The following is a 21411-nucleotide window of genomic DNA, read 5'->3' as shown; positions in this document are numbered from 1 at the left end:
AAGAGCATCCGGTTTGACAATAGGGGACTAGATTTATTGGCTGTCATAAGAAAATTTCACTAGAGCCAAAAGTTTATATAGCGACGATTAAAAATTAATCTTCCTTGCATGTGATCAGATTTTACTATTTGTTCGATGAAGTTCAAGGATCTTGTGAAATGATGATAATGGACCAATGCACGAGTTCATTAATTTGACGTTTGAGCGGTACTGGATTCACTTGTTGCCATGGTCACGTAAATAACACGGCACCGCTCAAACGTCAGATAGTGAACTCGTGCATCGGTCCATAATGGATGAATCGGTTGTGCATAGCCTACTGGTTGAAGTACCAATTTTACTGTTTCATACAATTTTCGCCTACTATTTATGATAATCTTAAAAAAGGTGTAGGTTAAAACACGATACTTCCCCCCTAATTTATTCATTCTTTCTTGTGCTGTCAATTCACTGGAATAGTTTAATTTCTATTATATTAAGTCACTTGGCTAATGATCTTTCTAGTTATAACACATTACACTAGACAACACTGTTTCGCGCACTTTGACAATTTGCAATGAATTCAGTAGTTCTGGTTCCTGACTTCGAATCTGTTCTATGAATTATCGTAACGTGTACAATTTTTGAGAAAGATTAGTTTTATTGACATTTTCAAAAAATTTACATAGATTATATTTTCACAACAAATTTTTCAACTTTTCAACTTTTCAACATTTTTCAATTTTTCAAATGAGATTAAATATCTGGAAAACAAATTCGGAATCAGCAAGCCAAGACGTATCAAATCCATTGAAAATGGTCAAAGTGCAAGAAAAAACAAAGGTGCCTGGTGCCATCGAATAAATAAAACCCTCCGAAATTGATTCCAGTGAAACTCTAGGATAGTTTGTTTTCCAAAATTTGTTGACATAACCGTCCATTGATACGGTTGAGATGCAAATAACGTGTCGACGGACGATAGTGAGTAGCACCGCCGCCGTCTTCGATCGAAGAATCACAGAAGCACCTGTGGAAGAGACCATGGAGGCGAGGTAAGACGGGACACCACATACAACGATCGGTAAGAAAAATTGCCGCCTGCTTTGATAAAAGAAGTGAACAGAACGATTCTGCGGGGCACAGAAGGCGCGGCGAGCTTTTCTCTCATCTAGAATGGTGAGGCAGACGTCATACGCTTGCTTCGCGGAACGGGAGGCTGCACTAATTCGCACGTTTGGCGCAGGTTTGCGCCGGCCCGGCTTGGTATAAAAGTCTGCCTTCACGGCCAAGGTTTCAACAGTAAGAATCTTGAAAGCCATCCTGCCAGTAGTTCTAGACAAGAAAATACAGGATCATCAAAATGAAATTCCTCACGGTATGTGAATTTTTTCAAATTTGTTGAAGCTTCAAATAATGTACTCAATTGACGAGTGTTCAGTGAAACATAGAATAGCAGATTTATACTAAAATATACAGGAAACATTTATTGTAAAGTTGAGTGAAATGTTGGTTGAAGTTGGTTTGGTCTGAAATTTTGATACGTGTGCTTGGTCGACAGTGGAGCAGCTATTGCAAAGTGAATAGATCAAAAACATGTGGATAATGGACGATGTATCTTTTGTAGACTTTTCAAATGCATATATCGTGATATTAAAAATATTACACAGTGAGTGTGTTTCATGACTTGCTTAATCGTAGCAAGCATTTGGTAGTGTTTTCAAAAAATAGTGGATTCAATGGTGAAGAATGGTGAAAGCTTTCGATTGGTGTAAAAAAGTTCTTAATTCTTCCAATAGTTTCTCTTAGTAGTGCTACTATAGCTACAAGAGGTCAACTTTAGGTGCAAAGAAGCCTCAATTTTAATCCAAGCTTTTTATTCCGATCATTTTTCCAAGTTAAAGCTAGGTATGCTGTTCGGCTCAAGAAAAGCAAAAATTTCTGCCCAAGAACTGGTCAAGAAATTTCCTACAGTGAGCTCCATTTGAATTGACATTTGTTTTCAACTGCGTACTGCGATCAAAGAAAAATGCTTTTCTTGAGCATTTCTTGCAAGAAATTTCCTACGCATCGAGATAGGCGATTACTTTTCTGTTGAAGTGCATACTTCTCTTAAGATGTTAATCAATGGTATTTAGATAGAGTAAATGTTCCAATAGTGGAGGTACTAAGCACGATCCAACTTCATTTTACCGCTAAAAATTAAAAAAAAGTGCAATAAATGTACATATTATTGTTGTGACAGGAAGTAACGCCCATTTACTTTAATGAGAAAATTAATTTCACCGCAGTCACCAACGGCATGTCAGTGAAAAATAATACCTCCACTATTGGTACACTGTTCCTTTAGTTGCGGTATATTTTTAGTTTGTGTTCCTATAGTTGCAGTACCCGTTGTTTTCTTATGGAATCCTCCATTATAGGAACAGTTTATCGCAACTATTGGTACAAGTGAGAAAAGTTTTGGCAGTTTTGGTGGTATTTCATCAATTTTGATGCAATTTGAACAATTTTTACAACTATTTCGGCAACTAACAAGCCAAACCGTCGATTACAAGTGTCAGTTCTGTGGCTAATACATTGAAATCAGTATGAATAGCACTAGCGCAACTAAAAGAACACCAACAACTAATGGATCACTGACCCTAAATCTTTATTGAAACAACGGCTGTTATTTTAGGTCCTATATAACAATCCAACATTTCAATTCAATATTTTGCTTTCTTTCGAGTATCGCGGCTGTTCTTTCCAGTCACACACATCTCTTTTCATTAGCTATGCTGTTTAACCATATTTATTTATTTTTTAATGACTCGTGCGATTTTACTATGTTTTCTTTCTGTTTTGACGTTAATATACTGGGTGTCAATTGAAAATCTAAAATGTTGCGACCGTTACGACATTATGTTAGATTTTGAACACTTATACTTATAGATAGATTTTCAATATTTTCCCACCAATCGGAAATTTATACAACATTTTACTCAAAAGGAGAAAGCTATTGATTTTTGACGATAAATTATTGAAAATTGGGTGTTCAATTCTAACAGTTTAATCGGTCCTGTTCACGAATAATTGACAATACGCCAGATTGAAATTTACGGTGGCGATGACGATATCCATCGTGCACTTCTCCGGACGGAAAGCTTCGCGCTGTTCTTAAATGCACAAACCATTACATTTTAAATTATATCTAAAGGAAGATTGCGACAATTGACTAAAATTCAAATGCAGCAAATCACATGGCGTTAACGTCATGCAGTCGTGTCTTGTACACAACCCCCTATGATTTTTTTATTCGAGCGTTAGAATTTCATGAACTCAATCCGTAGGTTTAACAATTGTTTCCCTCTAAATATTCTTTCATTCTACAGTTTTTTTTTTTGAAAAGTGTCTTTTGTGATTCATTTAGCTTAACAATCTTTTAAGGCTGTTGTTCTTTCCGGCCTCCCAAATAGTCTAGTCTACCAACCCAATCGGCTGAATGGTCCTTTCATTTGGTTGAAAATTTTGAACTCACGGTTTCGTCTTAATTGTCTTCTCATGATAACGACCCTTTTGGCCTCATGAATTCTATTTAAATATGTCAACCCATTTTTAAGCTACACTTTCCACTTTAGAACCCCATTTCAACCCATTCGGCCTAACAACTCCTAATAAACCTTTCGGCTTATACCTAACGACATTCTGCTCTATAAAATTGGGTGTTACAGCAAATGGCATAATGGGCTATCACTATCAAGTGGCCGTTCAGGTGAAATTGTCAGACAAAATTTCGACCAAAATAAGAGACGAACTATTGTTGCAATTCATATATAAATTGCTACAGTGACAGTAATTGGTAGTCTAATGGCTATCACTTCAGCTTCTTAAGCAGAAGGCCATGGGTTCAATCCCAGGCCCGCCCTTTTCTCATATATGTAACATTCTTTCTGAAAGAACTCTTTCTCTATCTCTCAGCATCATCCTTGACGTCTGCGTCATTAAACATCATAAGTTCTTTCTATCGCTAGAATAGAATAAATCGATTTAACCGCTTACCACGCTGATATCCTCACTACGGTCGAATACCTCAACCTGGGAGGGAGAAACCAATACGAAATTTATGTACGTCAAGGTGAGCCGAGATTCTGCTGTCACGAACTGTCACTGTGAGCCCAAATCTTAAGCAATGGACAAACATGATTGAAGCACGTAATTCATCAAAACTTATTTTTGAATTTTATCAAATGTGACAAATAATCGATTGAAAAGCTATTCATGCTGATTCAAAAGTAATGTCACGATAGCACCTTTTATTCTGATTGAATATAAAGTATTCAAATCATAATTTTACTTTTTCCAATAAAAACGAAAATTTACTGCATAGAAAACTTTGGCCCTTTTCCCATGTTTGTCCAGAAAGATCGAAGGTACACAACAAAAGAAAGCTAGCGATTTTCATCAAGTCTGCCTTGATTGTCGTTGGCAAGTTGGAGTTTTCTTGCAGTTTGAAATAACGTTGTGTCATATTTCGTGTAAAGTATCGGTCCCTCCCTCCCAGACCTCAACCATCGCTAACAAAACACTCCTACTTCCAAGGTAGCTGTGGAAAATGCAGGAGATTCTTCGGTTTCCTAGTAACAACAGTTATCTAACTGACATTCCTTCCTCTCCCGATGAACATAAGGACGTGGCCGGCACCCTTATTAATCTAGAAATATTAAGGGTAGTGTGATTGTACACAGCAAAAAAGTATTATTGTAATTTTCACGAATGATTAGACTTTCATGACGAAATTGAGAAGCTGCCAATAATGTACTGATGGTACATTTTCAAACACCATCCACCTTTCATTCTTGATTTCACTCAGTACCAGCTGATTTTGACACGAGAACTCGATCAGCTGGAGATGAGAACAATGACGATGACTGTAAACATCGGAGGACCAGCTGTTTTTTTTGTGTACACAAGACCAGCTGGTGAGTCGAGAACAAAGAAAAAATGGTAAACATTGAGCCGGACGGAGAAAACTGTAATGAACATCAGGATAAATGCATGCGCGGCGGTGATCGAGAAGGGGCAGCGAAATCGAAGGTGAAATATGAGAAAGACGAAATTCAGATTACTAAAGTCTAACTGGTAAAAAAATCGCAATTTTGGCCGACATAAATTTCAGCTATGTACTAATATTTAAACGTTTTCATACAATTCCATCCAATTTTTTATTATATTCCGCTTCAAATGTAATTGATTCTCAACTAACAATACACGATTTGTTTCACATATATCAATTCTACTTCAACGTGGTGAGATGATCGAGGGGTAACGGTTTTGGTTCTCACTCGCTGGATCGTAGATCAAATACCGCTCAAACTCTTTTTTTTCACTACCCAGTGGATACGAGTAACAGAAACTGAAGAAGACTGCAAGTGGTAGTCGAAATACGCGTATCTGTCAAAGATAAGCATTTAGGGCGGAATTAAAAGATTCAAGGTACTCCAATGTACTTTAAAGTTTCTCTTTCGTTTTTCAGTTATTTATGATTGACTTGGAAGCTTCTGCAAGAAAATAATCATCTATTCCTCTATCAGTATTGTGTTTATTCATTGGCAAGATCACCGGGCATAAGTCACTCAGTCCGAACTACATTACGATTGAATTTTCTGGCATGATTTTCACAAAAGCTTCTGATGAATAATTCCACGTTTCTTGTGCTTATTTGGTAATGCCGGACAACGCTACTTTCGTACAATAGTCGTAGGCGTATCGGTAAGTGTAACAGCATTCTAAAGGATCGCCAGGTATCCATACGAAAAGCTCTCAATGAAAGGTTGGGACTGAGACTGAACCTCTTCCAGGTGGTGGAAACTAAAAAAGGTGGTAACACGGCACGCCGCTTCTTACGGGAAGTAGATTAAATAGCAGAAATAAAGGGAATTGATAAACACCTTCTTTCCAGTTCTCAATAATTTTGAAAGTAGTTAACTCTAATCGGGTGATTAACTCCTCTACCGGCAGCTTCGTTTTTTACCGTTAAAAAATTCAAATTGCGATAACTTTTTTGTTACTCGAGATTTTTGCACCATTTTTTCACAGGCTCTCAAAAAACTCTTCAAGTTTTAGAATATGTGTCGATATTGATAATTGGTCACCTGGATCCGGAGATATTCAAAATTCCTTGGGGGACCGACGCGTAGCCATAACCCACGTAAACATCTCAGCCTACAGATTTTTTATCTCATTCGGATATTCACTCTTTGGAATAATACATTAATGCGAGTATGTTGTTAAAAAAAAAGCAATTTGGTGAAGCCGTCTTTGAGTAAAATAAAAAATCTCATATCGTAATTTTGAGATTTCTCCAAGAATACTGAACCGATTTGTATGATTTTTTCAGGGTAGCTCCTTATTACATGGCATTGTATAGTACCCATTTTATTTTTTTGATAAACTGACCAAAAACAAAATGGCCGCCAAAGACATTTTATATGGAGAATGTCGGTCCCCCAAGGAACATCGGAATATCTTCAAAACTAGATCACCAATGATTAATATCGACACGGTTTTTCAAGCTAGAAGAGTTTTTTGAGATCTTGTGAAAAAATGGTGCAAAAATATCGAGAAACTTAAAAGTTATCGCGAATTGAATATTTTTTTAGCGGTAAAATATGAAGCGGCCGGTAACCCCTCTAACGTGGAAGCATTTGAGCAGTTTCTATCAGAAACGTACCGTTTGTATCGCCAGTTGTACGGCTGGTACGTAGGGTTTCAATGCTAGTAATGGACCCCTTAGTAGCTGAAATTCATTCTCAACGCTTTTCCGCAATGATATCTCAGACGCATATACGTTTTGTGGAGTCTAACAACAAATTCAATGTCTTTACTTCATAGTACGTCTATGAAACATACAAAATCATTCGATTTTTCCAGCGAAATATGCATTTGAAAAACTGTTGTCCGAATGCCTATTATGGACCCTCCCGGGGTCCATAATAGGATTGTTTACAAATTTGACGTTGCGTATTATGGACCCTCCATTTGATTCCCATGTAATCCGGCTCGCTGCCGACGAGCCTATTATGGACCCACCTGGAAATGCGTATTATGGACCCTCTTGTGTGGTTTCATTTACAAAACTGTTCAAATATCTGTATTTATGCGTCTCAAACCAAATATTTTGCCTGAAACTGCTGACTAACAATGTAATCAAAGTTCCCCCGGTGGATTTTCATAGGAATATAGTTGCTTTGAGTGTTCATTTTATGTTTTTCTGTAGGGGGTCCATAATACGCAAAGGGTCCATAACCGGCATCGACTCCCTACTTTCTCCAACGATGCAAAAACTACTTTTGCACGTCCGGCATGCCACTGAAAAAGTTCAAGAAATGCGGAATAAATCCATCAGGAGATTCCGGGTATTCATGCCTCAAAATTCTATCGGACTGTAAATTTTGTTGACGTATTTTATACGGCTTATGTTGACTTCCAACTCGGTGATATCGCCAACGAATATATGAAATACTGGTAGAGGAAAAGACAATGAATTTCTTGCAGAACCATGTCAATCAAAAGCATCTGAAAAACGATGTAGGTTTTATATTTTTCTATATAATTACACGTGCTACCTTTCGTTTGATGTGTTTTAGTAGCCATGACTTTTGTGAGTTGAACAAGTATGACTGATCTATTAGTAAAATCAAGTTTAAACGGGATAGAAAAATATCACCTTATTCAAATTTTGCTAAGAGCTACTCGAAAGACAGGAAAATCATTATGTGGAAAGATATATATTTTTAAGGTGCTCATGGTTGAGATACAAAGCATACAAAATAGTTAATTTTAAGATGAAAACACTCAAATAACTTGAAAACCATAAGAAATACAACTATGGTATGTTTAATAAAGTTATAGCAAATGATAAATATAAAAACTGTGTTGAACAGAGTAGGCCAATAAAACTAAAAAATAAACACTTAGGAACAAAAAACGATTTTTTATTTAAAAAAAAAACTTAATTATCTCGGCTCTTAATCAAAACCTAGAAAAAGTTGGTTTTGAAAAGATTGTATTGACACATATATTAAGCTGTTCGGTAATCCAATCCGCATGGTTTTCAATTTTTTTAACTTAATTAATACTAGAATGCCATATGCCATTTTAACATTTTAGAAGATGTTCAAAAAATTTCTAAATTTCTTTGTGCACATAGATTTGTTTAACCTCCTGAATTATCTAATTGATTTCTGAGAACAGTACAATCCACTGTTTGCTTTCCCTGATATTCATCATGCAATACTATGCATGGCTAATCACAATGCAGTGCATTCTTATTCAATACTTACCTCAATATTCCATTGCAAAAAATATTCGATTCTTTCATAATGAACTCTAATTCGTTCGTTCATAATTTTCTTTGTCCATTGCTTCACTTTGAAGGAACTTCTACACTCTCTTATCCGTGGTATCCGTGCATTATACTGTCTGGGACACCACAGGTTTCATAGTTGCTGCTGTTCAAGTTTCCGATACTGTATGCTAACATTTTTTCCTTTTTTCTGGACTAAATCATTCACCAGTTGATAGATAATTGCTTTGTCAGATGATAATAAGAAATTTACTCCTGGCTATGAAGCCATAAGTATCTCCATTCTACGCTAGGGAATCGATTTTCGACATCTACTGCTTTTTTTCTTATTATATAATAAGCTCCAATATAAAAGTCTCACCGACCACAGGTTGAAGTTGGCTTTGATGTTACGTGCACATTTTATCAAATCTTGTCCATTGCGTGTGAGTAGGTTTAATTTGTTATAATAAATTTACCAACTGCTCAAATTTTTGAATATACAATTTTGATTACGCAAATCATATTTTAACACATTACTAAATTCTATACATTTACTTCCTTTCATTTCTCAACAGTTCGTCTGCATCTTCGCCCTGGTGTTGGCCGTTGCCTTCGCCCTGCCAGCCGTCAACGATGAATCCGTCGTGGCCGTGCCTGCCGATGCTGCCCTCCTGACGGAAGCTGAGAACCCCCAGGATCCCCAGGGAACCCTGAAACTGCTGCTGCTCAAGAAGAAGCTGCTGCTGTTCGGTTAGATTCGTTACGATGATCCCCCCACTTCAAGGATTTCGACAACGATGTTGGCCTTGCACTTGGAGCTTGCACCAATTTCCTACAAAACGATACCTCTGTTGAATGCTAACCTAGAAACAGCTGCCATGCCATTCGACGCGTTTATATTTTAGTTTAAGTTTCAGACAACCGTAAAGGTGACAATCGACGACAGTGACAAACTATCTTTTAGTGAGAATAGATTGAATAAACGATAAAAAATACAAAATGAAAAATCATCTTTCAATCTTGTTTTCTACCGTCTCTTCCCGTGTTGGTGTGAATTTTAGTCCCAAAAAAAAAATCAACAGCGAGCTGGTTATGCAAGATTTAACGATTAGGGATGGGTGAAGTCCTTGATTTGTAGAAAAAAGACGTCGGACTGGGTCCCAAAAAATCGTGGAGAAAATGTCAGACGAGCAACTTTTGCGTATCACCAGTTTTAAGAATAGCTAAGGATAGCGGTAACTGCATCGTGCAACTATTCCTACCTGTTTGAAATGACGATTTTTTATCTTTATTCACGTTTACGATTTTCAATACAATAAAAAAAAATTTAGCTTGGAACATGAAGTAAATATTTTTTAGTAAAAGTATATGTAAAAGTAAAAGTTATATGTGTACAACCAAACACTAGAAATAAGCAGCAGGTCATGTTCAGCGTCGTTCTTATTCTTGGAATTACGCTCCAACACAAATTCTTAGCTTAGTGTTCTAGGAGCACTTTCACAACTATTAAGCAGAAGTTTGCTTTGCCAAAGCAATCATTTTGCATTCTCATTTGTACACGATACACGATTATGCTTCATGGCCAAGAAAGTGAAGAAAACGAAAAGATCCTGGATCGACTTGGAAACGAACTAAGATACCTTCAGAATGGCTTTGGTCCATGGTCGCAGAAATGGCCAAAAAGCTAATGAAGGCTCTTTTCAGCATTGTCATACTGTTTGTTTGATCAAGTATTGTCCTAGAAATTGACTTCAAAGGATACACAACTATGGGATGACTGCAAGGTTATCGCATTTCAATGGACACACTTTTGCTCTTTGAAGACCTGCACAATTATCAAAAAAGTCAGCACAATTTTCACATAAAAGATTTCAATTTTCATTTTGGAAATTATGCCCAACGTCCATTATGCCAAACATCTATTATGCCAAACGTCCATTATGCTTATCGTACTTATGCCTAACGTATTTATTTAACGTCGTGTACCCCCCGATATTGATATGGTTTCGAAAATATTATATATTGGCCTCTTCCTTCAGGGCACCTAGAACCTACTACAGTGTAATCAGTATATCACGTAAGGCTCACTCCTCAGTCCGCAAGAGCAGATGGCCTGCCAAATGAGATATTTGGAGGCGAACTTCGAAATTTTCTTCTTCTTAAATTTGTCGTTCACTTCAAACTTGCTCTTGCCGGTGAAAAACTCCAACCTCGGAATTTGCTTAAAATCGGCTTTTATATACGTTTCATCGTCCATCACACAGCAGCCATATTTTGTCAGCATCTTCTCGTAAAGGAAGTGCTCGAGTTTTAGCCGTCGAATGTTGCCGATCATCGCGGTTTGGGAAGTTCTGTACCTTGTATGTATGTAGTCCAGCTCTCTTCTTTGCATTCTGGACGTAGCTCTGCGACATGCCGATCTTTTTAGCCAAATCACGGCTTGAGACGTTGGGATTTGCTTTAATCATCCGCTTCAGCTTTTCCTCAGTCTTAGCGGTTCCACGCGAAATCGTCCATAAAATGCTGAAATCTGACATGTACCATTCCGATTTGAATGAAACTGCGCAGATGTATTAAGTATATGAGACGAAAATTATCTCATATAATTGGGGATCGTTTAGAATCGAGAGTAACTTCTGATAAGGGCGTATGTATTTTTGGCACCACCATTTAAAAAAAATGTACCTCGGAAACCGTTTGTTATAGAGAAATAGTGTCTGAGGAGGGATGATAGACAATCAAATAGGCTTTGTAAAAAAAATATACACTGAAAAAAAAAATACTTTTATTTTCATGAAAAAATCGAAATTAAACCTTAAAACACAAATTGCATAAAATAGGTATCTTCGATTTTTTTCAAATTTTTTCTGTAAAATTTCAATGTAAAACCAGATGTTTTAAGCACAGTTTTGACATGGTGCAATCTAAAATAAAAAAGTTTTTCTGAGAGCAACTTTAGGTCCATTTCTGAAAATTCAATTTCTGTCCATAGAAAAGACGTTTTGATGCTGTAATATGATTCTTCATCCAAAAACAATTCAAAATGCTGATAACAATGATCTTCCTGAAACTAGCCGTTTTCTAGATATTTAGGATTCAATTATATTAATATCATAAAACTTAAGAAAATATGCCCGTTTCATAAGTTACTCCAGATGCTCCACCAACAAAGTTTCGTTTATCTCTTTCCACATTATCCAGTGTTACGTCTGTTTGTCTGTGGTAATACTTATATTAATTCTCAACAATATTCCAACAATCATCCTGTATCTTTCGAACAGTTCATCCAACCGTCTAAATGTCAAAGAAAAAGTAGATGGTATATTAATGTGGGAAGAGATTATCGTAACATTGTTGATGGAGCATCTGGAATAATGCAAGAAACGGGCGTATTTTCTTAAGTTTTATGATATTAATATAATTCAATCCCAAATATCTTGAAGCGGTTACTTATAGGAAGATCATTGATATTAGAATTTTGAATTGTTTTTGGATAAAGAATCATATTGCAGCATCAAAACGCCTTTTCTATAACCAGAAATTGAATTTTCAGAAATACACCAAAAGTTGCCCTTAGAAAAACTTTTTTATTTTAAATTGCACCATGTTGAAACTGCCCTTAAAACATGGGATTTTAACGTGGAAAGAGATAAACGTAACATTGTTGGTGGAGCATCTGGAGTAACTTATGAAACGGGCGTATTTTCTTAAGTTTTATGATATTAATATAATTGAATCCTAAATATCATGAAAACGGCTAGTTTCAGGAAGATCATTGTTATCAGCATTTTGAATTGTTTTTGGGTGAAGAATCATATTACAGCATCAAAACGTCTTTTCTACGGCCAGAAATTGAATTTTCAGAAATGCACCAAAAGTTGCTCTTAGAAAAACTTTTTTATTTTAGATTGCACCATGTTGAAACTGTGCTTAAAACATCTGGTTTTACATTGAAATTTTACAGAAAAAATTTGAAAAAATCGAAGATACCTATTTTTTGCAATTTGTGTTTTGAGGTTTAATTTCGATTTTTTCATGAAAATAAAAGTATTTTTTTTTTCAGTGTATATTTTTTTACAAAGCCTATTTGATTGTCTACTATCCCTCCTCAGACACTATTTCTCTATAACAAACGGTTTCCGAGGTACATTTTTTTTTTAAATGGTGATGCTAAAAATACTTACGCCCTTATCAGAAGTTACTCTTGATTTTAAATGGTCTCTCCACCAGTGGAAAAAACTTATTCTATTATATCGAAACTATGTGCAAAATTCCATTTGAATCCAAGGTATTAGAATTTCATCGTTTACCGATTTGGCGTGGAACCGCTCGTCTTTTTGTTCTCCAGTCCCGGTTTTCTTCCAGCTCCTTTGCCGTGGTCCAACGTCAACCGCTCCTGGAACCGCTTTGTGTTCGCCCTTTATCAACTGCCTGTGATACACTTAGGATTAGTTAATTTAAGTTCAAGTGCACCATCCAATAAAGCCTTCTTTGGCTACAGAATGGACGGAATGATAATGATAGACATTCTCAGACCACTGACGTCTCTGACAACCTTTCATCTCCTGTAGCGGTTCAGTGACGGTCACACTGCAGGACAGTGCTGGCCGGTATCAGGTATCAGAAGGCCAGCTCCAGAGGCACGTTCCCCGCCATTTGAGAGACTTGTGCCATCGCCATATTTGAGCCTATTTCATTATCTACCCGATGGGAGAGGAAAGGGAAGGGAAAGATGGGAGGAAATAGGAGTGGGGTCCCTTGAATCGCATAAGCGAATTGAGAGCATGTAGCTCCAAACCACAATGGGTTCGAACAGCGCGCTAAAAAGGACACTGCAAAACGCATGAGCGTAAAGAGAGCCTATAGCTCATTACCACAGCGGGTTAAAAATAACAGAATGTCCTGAAGATTCAGGTTTCTGAAATCAGTTTCACTTAATAAGTGTTAACCAAGTATGTAATTGGAATCGCAACTATGCGAAGATTGGATAGTTACATATCACGTGATGAGAAGTTCCATAATCGGAATCACAACTATCACACACAAAAGTATCAACACACTGAATATTTGCATTTTATAATGGAATCGGCAGTGGCCAGTTAAGGTTGTAACCAAGAGACTGCAATTTTGCTTTGACAGATTTGTTAAATACTTAGCCACCTTTGGGGTGGCTCAGTAATGTACAATTTTGTTTGACGACATGACTCAAAATTATTCTAATATTGCTGGTGCTGAGTTGCCGCTCAAGAATTTCTGAAGCTTCACCCAGCACTTCGAAATTGGAATAGCTGCCTGAGGGCCAATGATGTCATGCGATGCTCCATTGCGAGCTAATTCATAGGCCAATTCATTCCCAGCAATGGAAGAATAGCAAGGACCCATATAAGTTTTACAGAGTTCTCTGAATTCAGTTCCTCAAATTGAGTTCAACGGGCGATAACAAGCTTAGACCTTGAGTTGGCCTAAGCAAGAGCTTTAAAAGCAACCTATCTGACATATTCCTTTACAAAACAATATAATATATTGTAACAGAACACTGTATTGTTTTTTATTGGTTTTATACCTTACAATTTTGGTCAAATTCCTATTTTCGCGTAAAACAACTGTTGCTTTTTCCTGTGTAGCTTGGCAAAAAGAAGTAAACAATACAAGTTCAGAAAGCAAGAAATGTTGGTGAAAAATATTCAAAAAGTAAAAATAAGTAGTTTTGTAGAAGTCACTAGACATTAGCTGTAACGACGAATGCAACCATTGCTACTGTTGGCACGAATATCCGGTAAGTTGGGGGACAATCCATACAAAATACAAATTCTATACTTTTCACCACTAATAAATACAGTTTATTGAATTGTTTTTGTATTGTACAACAATACACGAACTGCTAATCAAGACAATACATGAACAATATATCGTGTTGTATTTTCAAAATGTATGTATGACAAAATATTTATATATGTATTGTTACGATACTTAACCACCCATACATTATATTGCAAAAAACCTCATATACCATACAGTGAACTGTTGAAAACAATATATTGTACTGTTATTGTATTGTCATTTTACAATATACTGTATTGTGTTTCCAATATATTGAATAGTACTGTTACAATACGTTATATTGTTTTTGTATTGTATTTTTTATTATTTTATTAAAACAAATATAATACGAAAACAATCACGGTCGAAACCTTTTCAAAATTATGTTTCACTATTTTAAAAAATATTTGGTTGTAGTTGTAGTACTATTAAATTTTTCACTTTGATAATTTTGATGATTTTGAACCTGAAAAACCACTCTTGTTGCGCCAATTCGCCGCTATTTCGAATATTGCACATCATAAATCATCCTCAGATCTTGCAAAAAATGTTTAAATGTTTTGCTGAAATTTGCTGATTTTCAAGTTAAAGCTATTTGAATAATTCAATATTTTACAATATCGTCTTAATTATTTTTCATAAAAAATTTATTTAAAAGATATTTATCTATGGTAACTTTCCTTCCCCATTCTGATGAACCAAAAAATATAACTGCGGTAACGATATTTTACTTCTGTTCGCTCTTAACTTCGTTTTCTGAATGATCGGGAACGGATCAGCTCGAACACTTCCGACCGTCGTTTTTTCCATCCACTCCACACACACACTTATGTGTTTAATTGACGCCATATCCACTTTTTTAAGAACGCAACTTTTTCTGATCTCGTTTTCGAATTGAGCTTCCGAAAGCGTTTTACCTTAACTTCATGTTCAAGTTTCTATGCAAGCTTTCCGAACCTTCTAAGCATTATTAAACAATAATCGGAAATCGACTGCTGAAATAGAATCGCCCAATGCTTTTTTTTTTAACTATTCGTGCTGTATGAGAAACATCAGTTTTCGTTGATTTTGATTTGATTCAGTTTTGTTTATGCATTCATCAAATCAGTAACTGAACTGGTGTTACATGATGGTGCTCGGGCGGCGAAGACGTGCACGGAAGCAGTTTCTGTTTTTCAATGCAATGTTCTCGATAATATGGAAGAAATTTCTCAAAAAAAAAAAAAAAAAAAGTAGCGGATAGTGCGTGTCAGTGGGTATAGGAATGAATTTTCATGGTGTATAGTGAAAAATTGTAAAATTATGGTATTTTTCGAGATGTTTGATCGATTTTGTAATGGCTTGGCCGATGTGAAGTGAAAAAAAAAACCTGGGGTAGTCATTGTATTGGTGTTGTCGTGTGGGTGGAGTGAAGGGAGGGGTTTTTTTCTTCTGAAGCTTGAATGACGTTGTTTTAATGGGGTTCAATGGTGTTGAATGAATTGTTGTCAGTTGGCATGTAAAGCATTTTATAAATATTTCCTAATATAGTTGTTCAATTCAAGAATTTATATAAAATCATGTGGTTGAAGTGCGCATAGAATTTACTGGAAGCCATGGGTACCTCAGATCAGTAAGCGTGTGTGCGTGAAACTTAGCGCATTGAGCATTATGTTGTTATGACAATGACAAAATGTGCTGTTAGAAGTGAAACAACCTAAAGCTGTAGGCCGACGACATAGTAACGCGGCGCGTCAAGCGAAGCGTGATGCGTTCATCGTGTGATTTGCATTTAAGCGACGAGTGACGTTATATGTGACATTGTAACGCCTTGTTGAATTGCGTGGGTCGTAGTCACTTTACAGGATATCCGGAATAAAAAAAAATGTAAAATAAGTATTTTGTAGTTTTAGATCTGCATTTCCTACCATTAAGGGACTGACCATTAGTTACGTAACAGGATTTGTGAACCCCTTTTTGTATGAAAATAAACTAAAATAATTATATGGCGCGTGAAATCTCAATCTTATTAAACTTTGCGTGAAGTAAACACAATCATTAATGAAATGTTTCGCGAGTGCAGTATAGCATATAGTGTAAATAGGAAACCATAAGAAAAATCAAACCATCATTGGTCATCGGAGAGTTCATCAAGTTCATTAAGTGTTACAAATCTGCATGGGGTTCCAACAAACTTGGTGAGATTGTGCTAATTTATATTGTATTTGTTTATCTTTTTATATCATATATAACTGGGTTGGGAGGGACCACCAGGGCACCCTAATGAAGCGATTTGAACAGGGAGCTTGGGACTGCCTCCTCCCTGTTGTTAACATTTCGTGGATTGAGTGCGGGCTCTTCGACCCCATCTATTGGAAGTATGTCAATCGAGGGCTTGATTGTACAATTTTTCGTGAAAACTTCCTTCTGGAAGGAGATTCTTTTCCCCTGCCGCGGGTTTCGTGCAAGTGTCTCTGCTTGCGGGTCCGCACATCCGTTTTTGGCCCTTCATACAGGAGACTGACTGCTCACGAACAACAGCACAATCTTGATCAAATCGCTTTTCAGATTATTCCAGTGCTATAGGCAGATGCCTTGCTACAATAGATGGTAGAACCAAATCATCATCATCATCATCATCAAATCAGTAACTGAACTGTTCTTCGTTGACCATCGGATTGAGTGTCAGTCGTAGATTATGCAGATCTAGTAAGTTTAACATTGTTTATTTGTATTCTTCTTCATGTGATCTTCTTATCTACTAAATTGTCCATTCTTCATACATATTTTGATCAAACATAGTTAAAAAACGATTTCCAAAAAGTTACTTGATATGTGAATAATCCTTTCTGAAACAATAAAACCGCCGAATAACATATTCAGATTACATATTCCATCGAATAAGGCGGTAAAACTAGTTTTGGCCGAACTTCGTTTTATTTTTCGATCATTGCACAGTGGCGCATGGCCGGATAAAACCTCAAAAATTCATGTTCTCAAAATCACCTGTTTATATTTTCTACAGGCTTCTATGCCATTGAGTGACGATTTCTCAAATTTTGAGATTGATCTGATTTGTTTTCGATTTTTGGCGGCACCGTCGTTCGTTTTATGTGGAGTGTTTCGAGAAAATGAGTCACTCACTATGAAGTAGATAATCATCCATACTTTCTAACGTGCAATAGTTTACTTGCCCCAAGAGGTGAAAATTCCATTTTATTATAATTTAAATCTATTATATCTATTTTAACTCTGTATAATGTGTCATAACTTGTTGAAAAATTTACTGAATTTACTACAAAGAACTTAAATATGTATCTCTAGTTACGTTTTATTTTTTATTTTTTTTGTAATAAAAGCCTTTTTATTCGATTGGATGAAAGATCTTAATTTTGACAAATTTCACTAGAAAATCGATTTTTTAATTTGACAGTTATTTCCAACGGGATGATATCAGGTATCCAAGATAGTTGATAGATTACCATTATCAAGCGATTTGGGACGTATTTGAGGTTTTGTCCGATCTTTGTATGAAAGGCCGCCACGGTGCGCTGAGTTAGTTCGTTAATAGCAGTAGCAAGGGTTAGTTTGTAAATAATACCACCTTTTAAAACTAAAAAAACATACACCACGTGAATTTTATTTTATTGACTTGTAATTTTAAGAACAAACTTAAAACTACCGTCGATGGGGGTGACAATGGGTCTGGGGGTGAGATTGGGTCAAAACGGAAAATTATGATTTATGAAATATTTCAACTAATAACGGTGATATTACTTAAATTAATAATTCATATGTTAGGGAACATATTATTACACATAATTGATCACAATATACATTTTTGGAAATAGTAGTTTTTGTTTACTACATCAATAAACTTGTATGTTGAAATTAGATAAAATTTACAACATTAAATTTCTCCTGTACAAAGTATCACGCATGTACTTTAACCTCTACCGTTATATTAGTAGAAGGTTTAAAGGGTTTTCATTACACTTCACACGTATTTTCCGGAATCTATTTGATTTTTCAACAAAAGTTTCATTTTTTCGGTACGGTGTCTAAAACATCAAAAATGGGGGTGAGATTGGGCCAAGCAAGAACGACAGCAAATGAAATTGCAAGTCCACTTTTTTGACATTTTACGGTGCCGGTAGTTCTCTTTTTCATTAAGATGTGTTTATTCTTTCTAAATTCAGCATCTCTGAAACATCAAACTAGTCTACTTGAGGATTCCGTGCATTAAATAACAATGCAACGCATTTTGACAACTTCTCTATCCAGTAACTGTGTTTCGTGCCCAGCAACATCGTAAAATTTTATCAAATATTTTTTTTTTTTTTTTAATTTAATTATCTATCAGTGTTTTCATATTATAGAAACATCTCCTGGAAGTACAAATGAGTTGGAACACTGAAATATCGTGATTATGACGTCGACATCTGCCTGAAATGTATTGATCGTGGAATGTCGCTCCGAAATTTAAATAGTTATAGTTATATAAATAGCGAAGAATTAAAATAATCGCTGTTTCAGTACAATTTTGAGGAAACTCAATAGGCTTCATGGCAATGGGGATGAGACTTTGAAGACAATTCGAGGGAAAAAAAATATAAAATTTATGTAAACTTGACGATGAATGTTGTGTTTACATATTTTTTCTCATAGCTCTTCAATTTTTTGGTATAATCGTTCTTTTAAGTGGGTTTACCATACTTGTGAAACATCTTAGATATCTTTTCATCTTGTTTGCATCGTATTTCATCAATATTCTTCAGCTGTGAATGGTTTTGCAACTATATTATCAAAAACAAGTTATTTCAATTACAGTGACCCAATGTCACCCCCTCTATGGGGTGAGATTGGGTCATTTTTCATTCACTTGTGGTGCCGCTGTGAATAAATATTTTTCTTTAATGTTTTGAACAGTTGTTAATGTACCATCAAAGTACATACACACCAAATTTGAAGTTTATTGGAGCTTAATTGCGATAGTTATTCAATAAATAAATCGTACACATCCCTTTTTGACCCATTGCACTATGGTCGGGCTCCATATAAAGGAGCGGCCAAAACTACCAAAACACTTTTTTGAGATTTTTATGGTTTTAATCATTTTAAAATATATCTCATGTATTATATTATTATGAATCTAAATTGAAATTGAACTGAAATTTAAATTTCTTTGGCTTTTATGACGTCAAACTGACTGAAGTCAAAAAATTAAAAAATGTAACAATAAAAAAAAGTACAAAATTCATATTTAAGGAATGCAATATTTTCCCAAAGTTACGCACTATCTGAAAGCTTATGGTTCAACACTTTTATCGAGCATGAAGATGGAAAAAATGTTTGGTTGAAGCTGTAATGCTGTTCAATATTACGCTTTAGTAATTTTGATGATTTTGAACATGAAAAACAACTCTTGTCGCGTCATGTCGCCGCAATTTCGAATATTGCACTTTAAAATGCATCCTTAGATCTTACAAAAAACGTTTAATTTTTTTGCAGAAATTTGCTGATTTGCAAGTAAGAGCTATTTGAATAATTCAATATTTTCATACATTTTGACGATATTTTCCATACAAAGTTGATATAAAATATATTTATCCACTCTTCATACATATTTTGATCAAACTCGTTAAAATACAAACAAAATTTGTAATTGCAGCCAAATTTGAACGCATTTCTAATAAAAAAATAACTTAAAAAAAAGTTACGTAATTTGTGAATAATCCCTTCTAAAACAAGAAAAACGCCAAATAACATATTCAAATTACATATTTCATCGATTAAGGCGATAAAACTAGTTTTGGCCAAACTTCGTTTTTTTCGACCATTGTGCATTGTCACCCCCAACGACGGTATGTCAATATGCTCGCTTCTTTTATGTGCATCCAACAGGACTCACTATTACATGTTTTTTGAAGCACTCCTGTTCAAGCTTCAAATGGATGTTATATCATTCTCCCATACACTGTAAACTCGGCATTAACCTTTAAAGAATAAAAAATGCCCATTTTTGCTGAGTAAATTTATTTATTTATTTATTTATTTATATGTATTTCTTCATCTGACCTAGGTCTTAATGAAGTATGGCTGGGAAAGCCTGAAATAGGCATAAAACCCGCATCTTTTTGAAACAAGTAACACAACAAATTACAACAAAAGACACTTAAAATCTAAAACTAACAAACAAAGTGTTAAAAACCTAATATTACAAGATAAATACATTAAATAAAATCAAACTGTTCGAAGACTTCATTAAAACGAGCAACCATGTATCTAATAGGATCATGTTGCCCGTATCGGCTATTGCGCGCATCCATATTGAGAAAGTTGCGTCGTCTCAAAGGGCGTTCTGGGACATAGATACGCAACTCGTGGAGTATAGCTGGAGCATCAATTTCGCCTTTGAAGATCTTTCCTATGAAACTAGATTGCATTGAAACTCTCCTACTTTCCAAAGTATCCAAACCAAGCAGCATACATCGGTGCTCATACGGAGGAAGATGAATTCTATCACGCCACGGAAGATTCCTGAGAGCCAGTCGCACGAACTTCCGTTGCACAGCCTCGAAACGATCGATCCAAACTCTATTGTACGGGCACCAAACTACAACAGCAGCTTCCAAAATAGAGCGAACCAAGGCACAGTATAATGATTTGAAGCACAAAGGATCCGAGAAACCTTCTGCAATCTTAAATATGAAACCAAGCTGCTTGTTTGCTCTAGAAAGAACGTCCTCATAGTGCGGCCTGAATGTCAGCTCATTATCCAATGTCACTCCAAGATCCTTAACTTCGTTTTTACGTTCCAATGTTTGACCGGACAACGAATAATCGAAATGGATTGGATTATGTTTTCTGCTAAAAGTGATTGAGTAGCATTTCCTTACGCAGAGCTCAAGTTTATTACGCCTGCTCCAGCATTCGAAAGAATTTAAGATCGCCTGTAATGCCAAACAATCTTCAACGCTATTGACCACCATGAAAATTTTCACGTCATCTGCATAAAGGACTCGTTCTCCGCGAGGCACAATGAAGGCAACATCGTTGATAAACAGAGAGAACAAGAGAGGTCCTAGATTACTTCCTTGTGGCAAGGAATAGCAAAAGAATCCGAATGAGCTGCCCCAATCCGTACTTTCATAGATCGGCCGGAAAGATACGATTCGAACCATCTAACGAGGCCTGGCGACATCCCCAACTTGTCAAGCTTTCGAAGGAGAATAGCATGATTCACACGATCAAATGCTGATTTGAAATCCGTATAGATAACATCGACCTGCTTTCCTGCGTCCATT

General features: G+C 35.9%; 1 long non-coding RNA gene across 1 annotated transcript; it reads left to right on the top strand.

Annotated features, from left to right (window-relative positions):
* The first annotated feature begins 1198 nt into the window (after positions 1 to 1198).
* Positions 1199 to 9305, top strand: LOC5563934. Its single transcript, XR_002499882.1, has 2 exons — positions 1199 to 1354; positions 8881 to 9305. It is a non-coding gene; the product is annotated as an uncharacterized LOC5563934 (long non-coding RNA).
* The last annotated feature ends 12106 nt before the right edge of the window (positions 9306 to 21411 follow it).

The sequence above is a fragment of the Aedes aegypti genome, chromosome 2 (genome assembly GCF_002204515.2).
Source record: "Aedes aegypti strain LVP_AGWG chromosome 2, AaegL5.0 Primary Assembly, whole genome shotgun sequence".
Taxonomy (NCBI): Eukaryota; Metazoa; Arthropoda; class Insecta; order Diptera; family Culicidae; genus Aedes; species Aedes aegypti.
The sequence above is the reverse complement of the archived record's forward strand: the minus strand, read 5'-3'. Positions and strand labels throughout refer to the sequence as shown.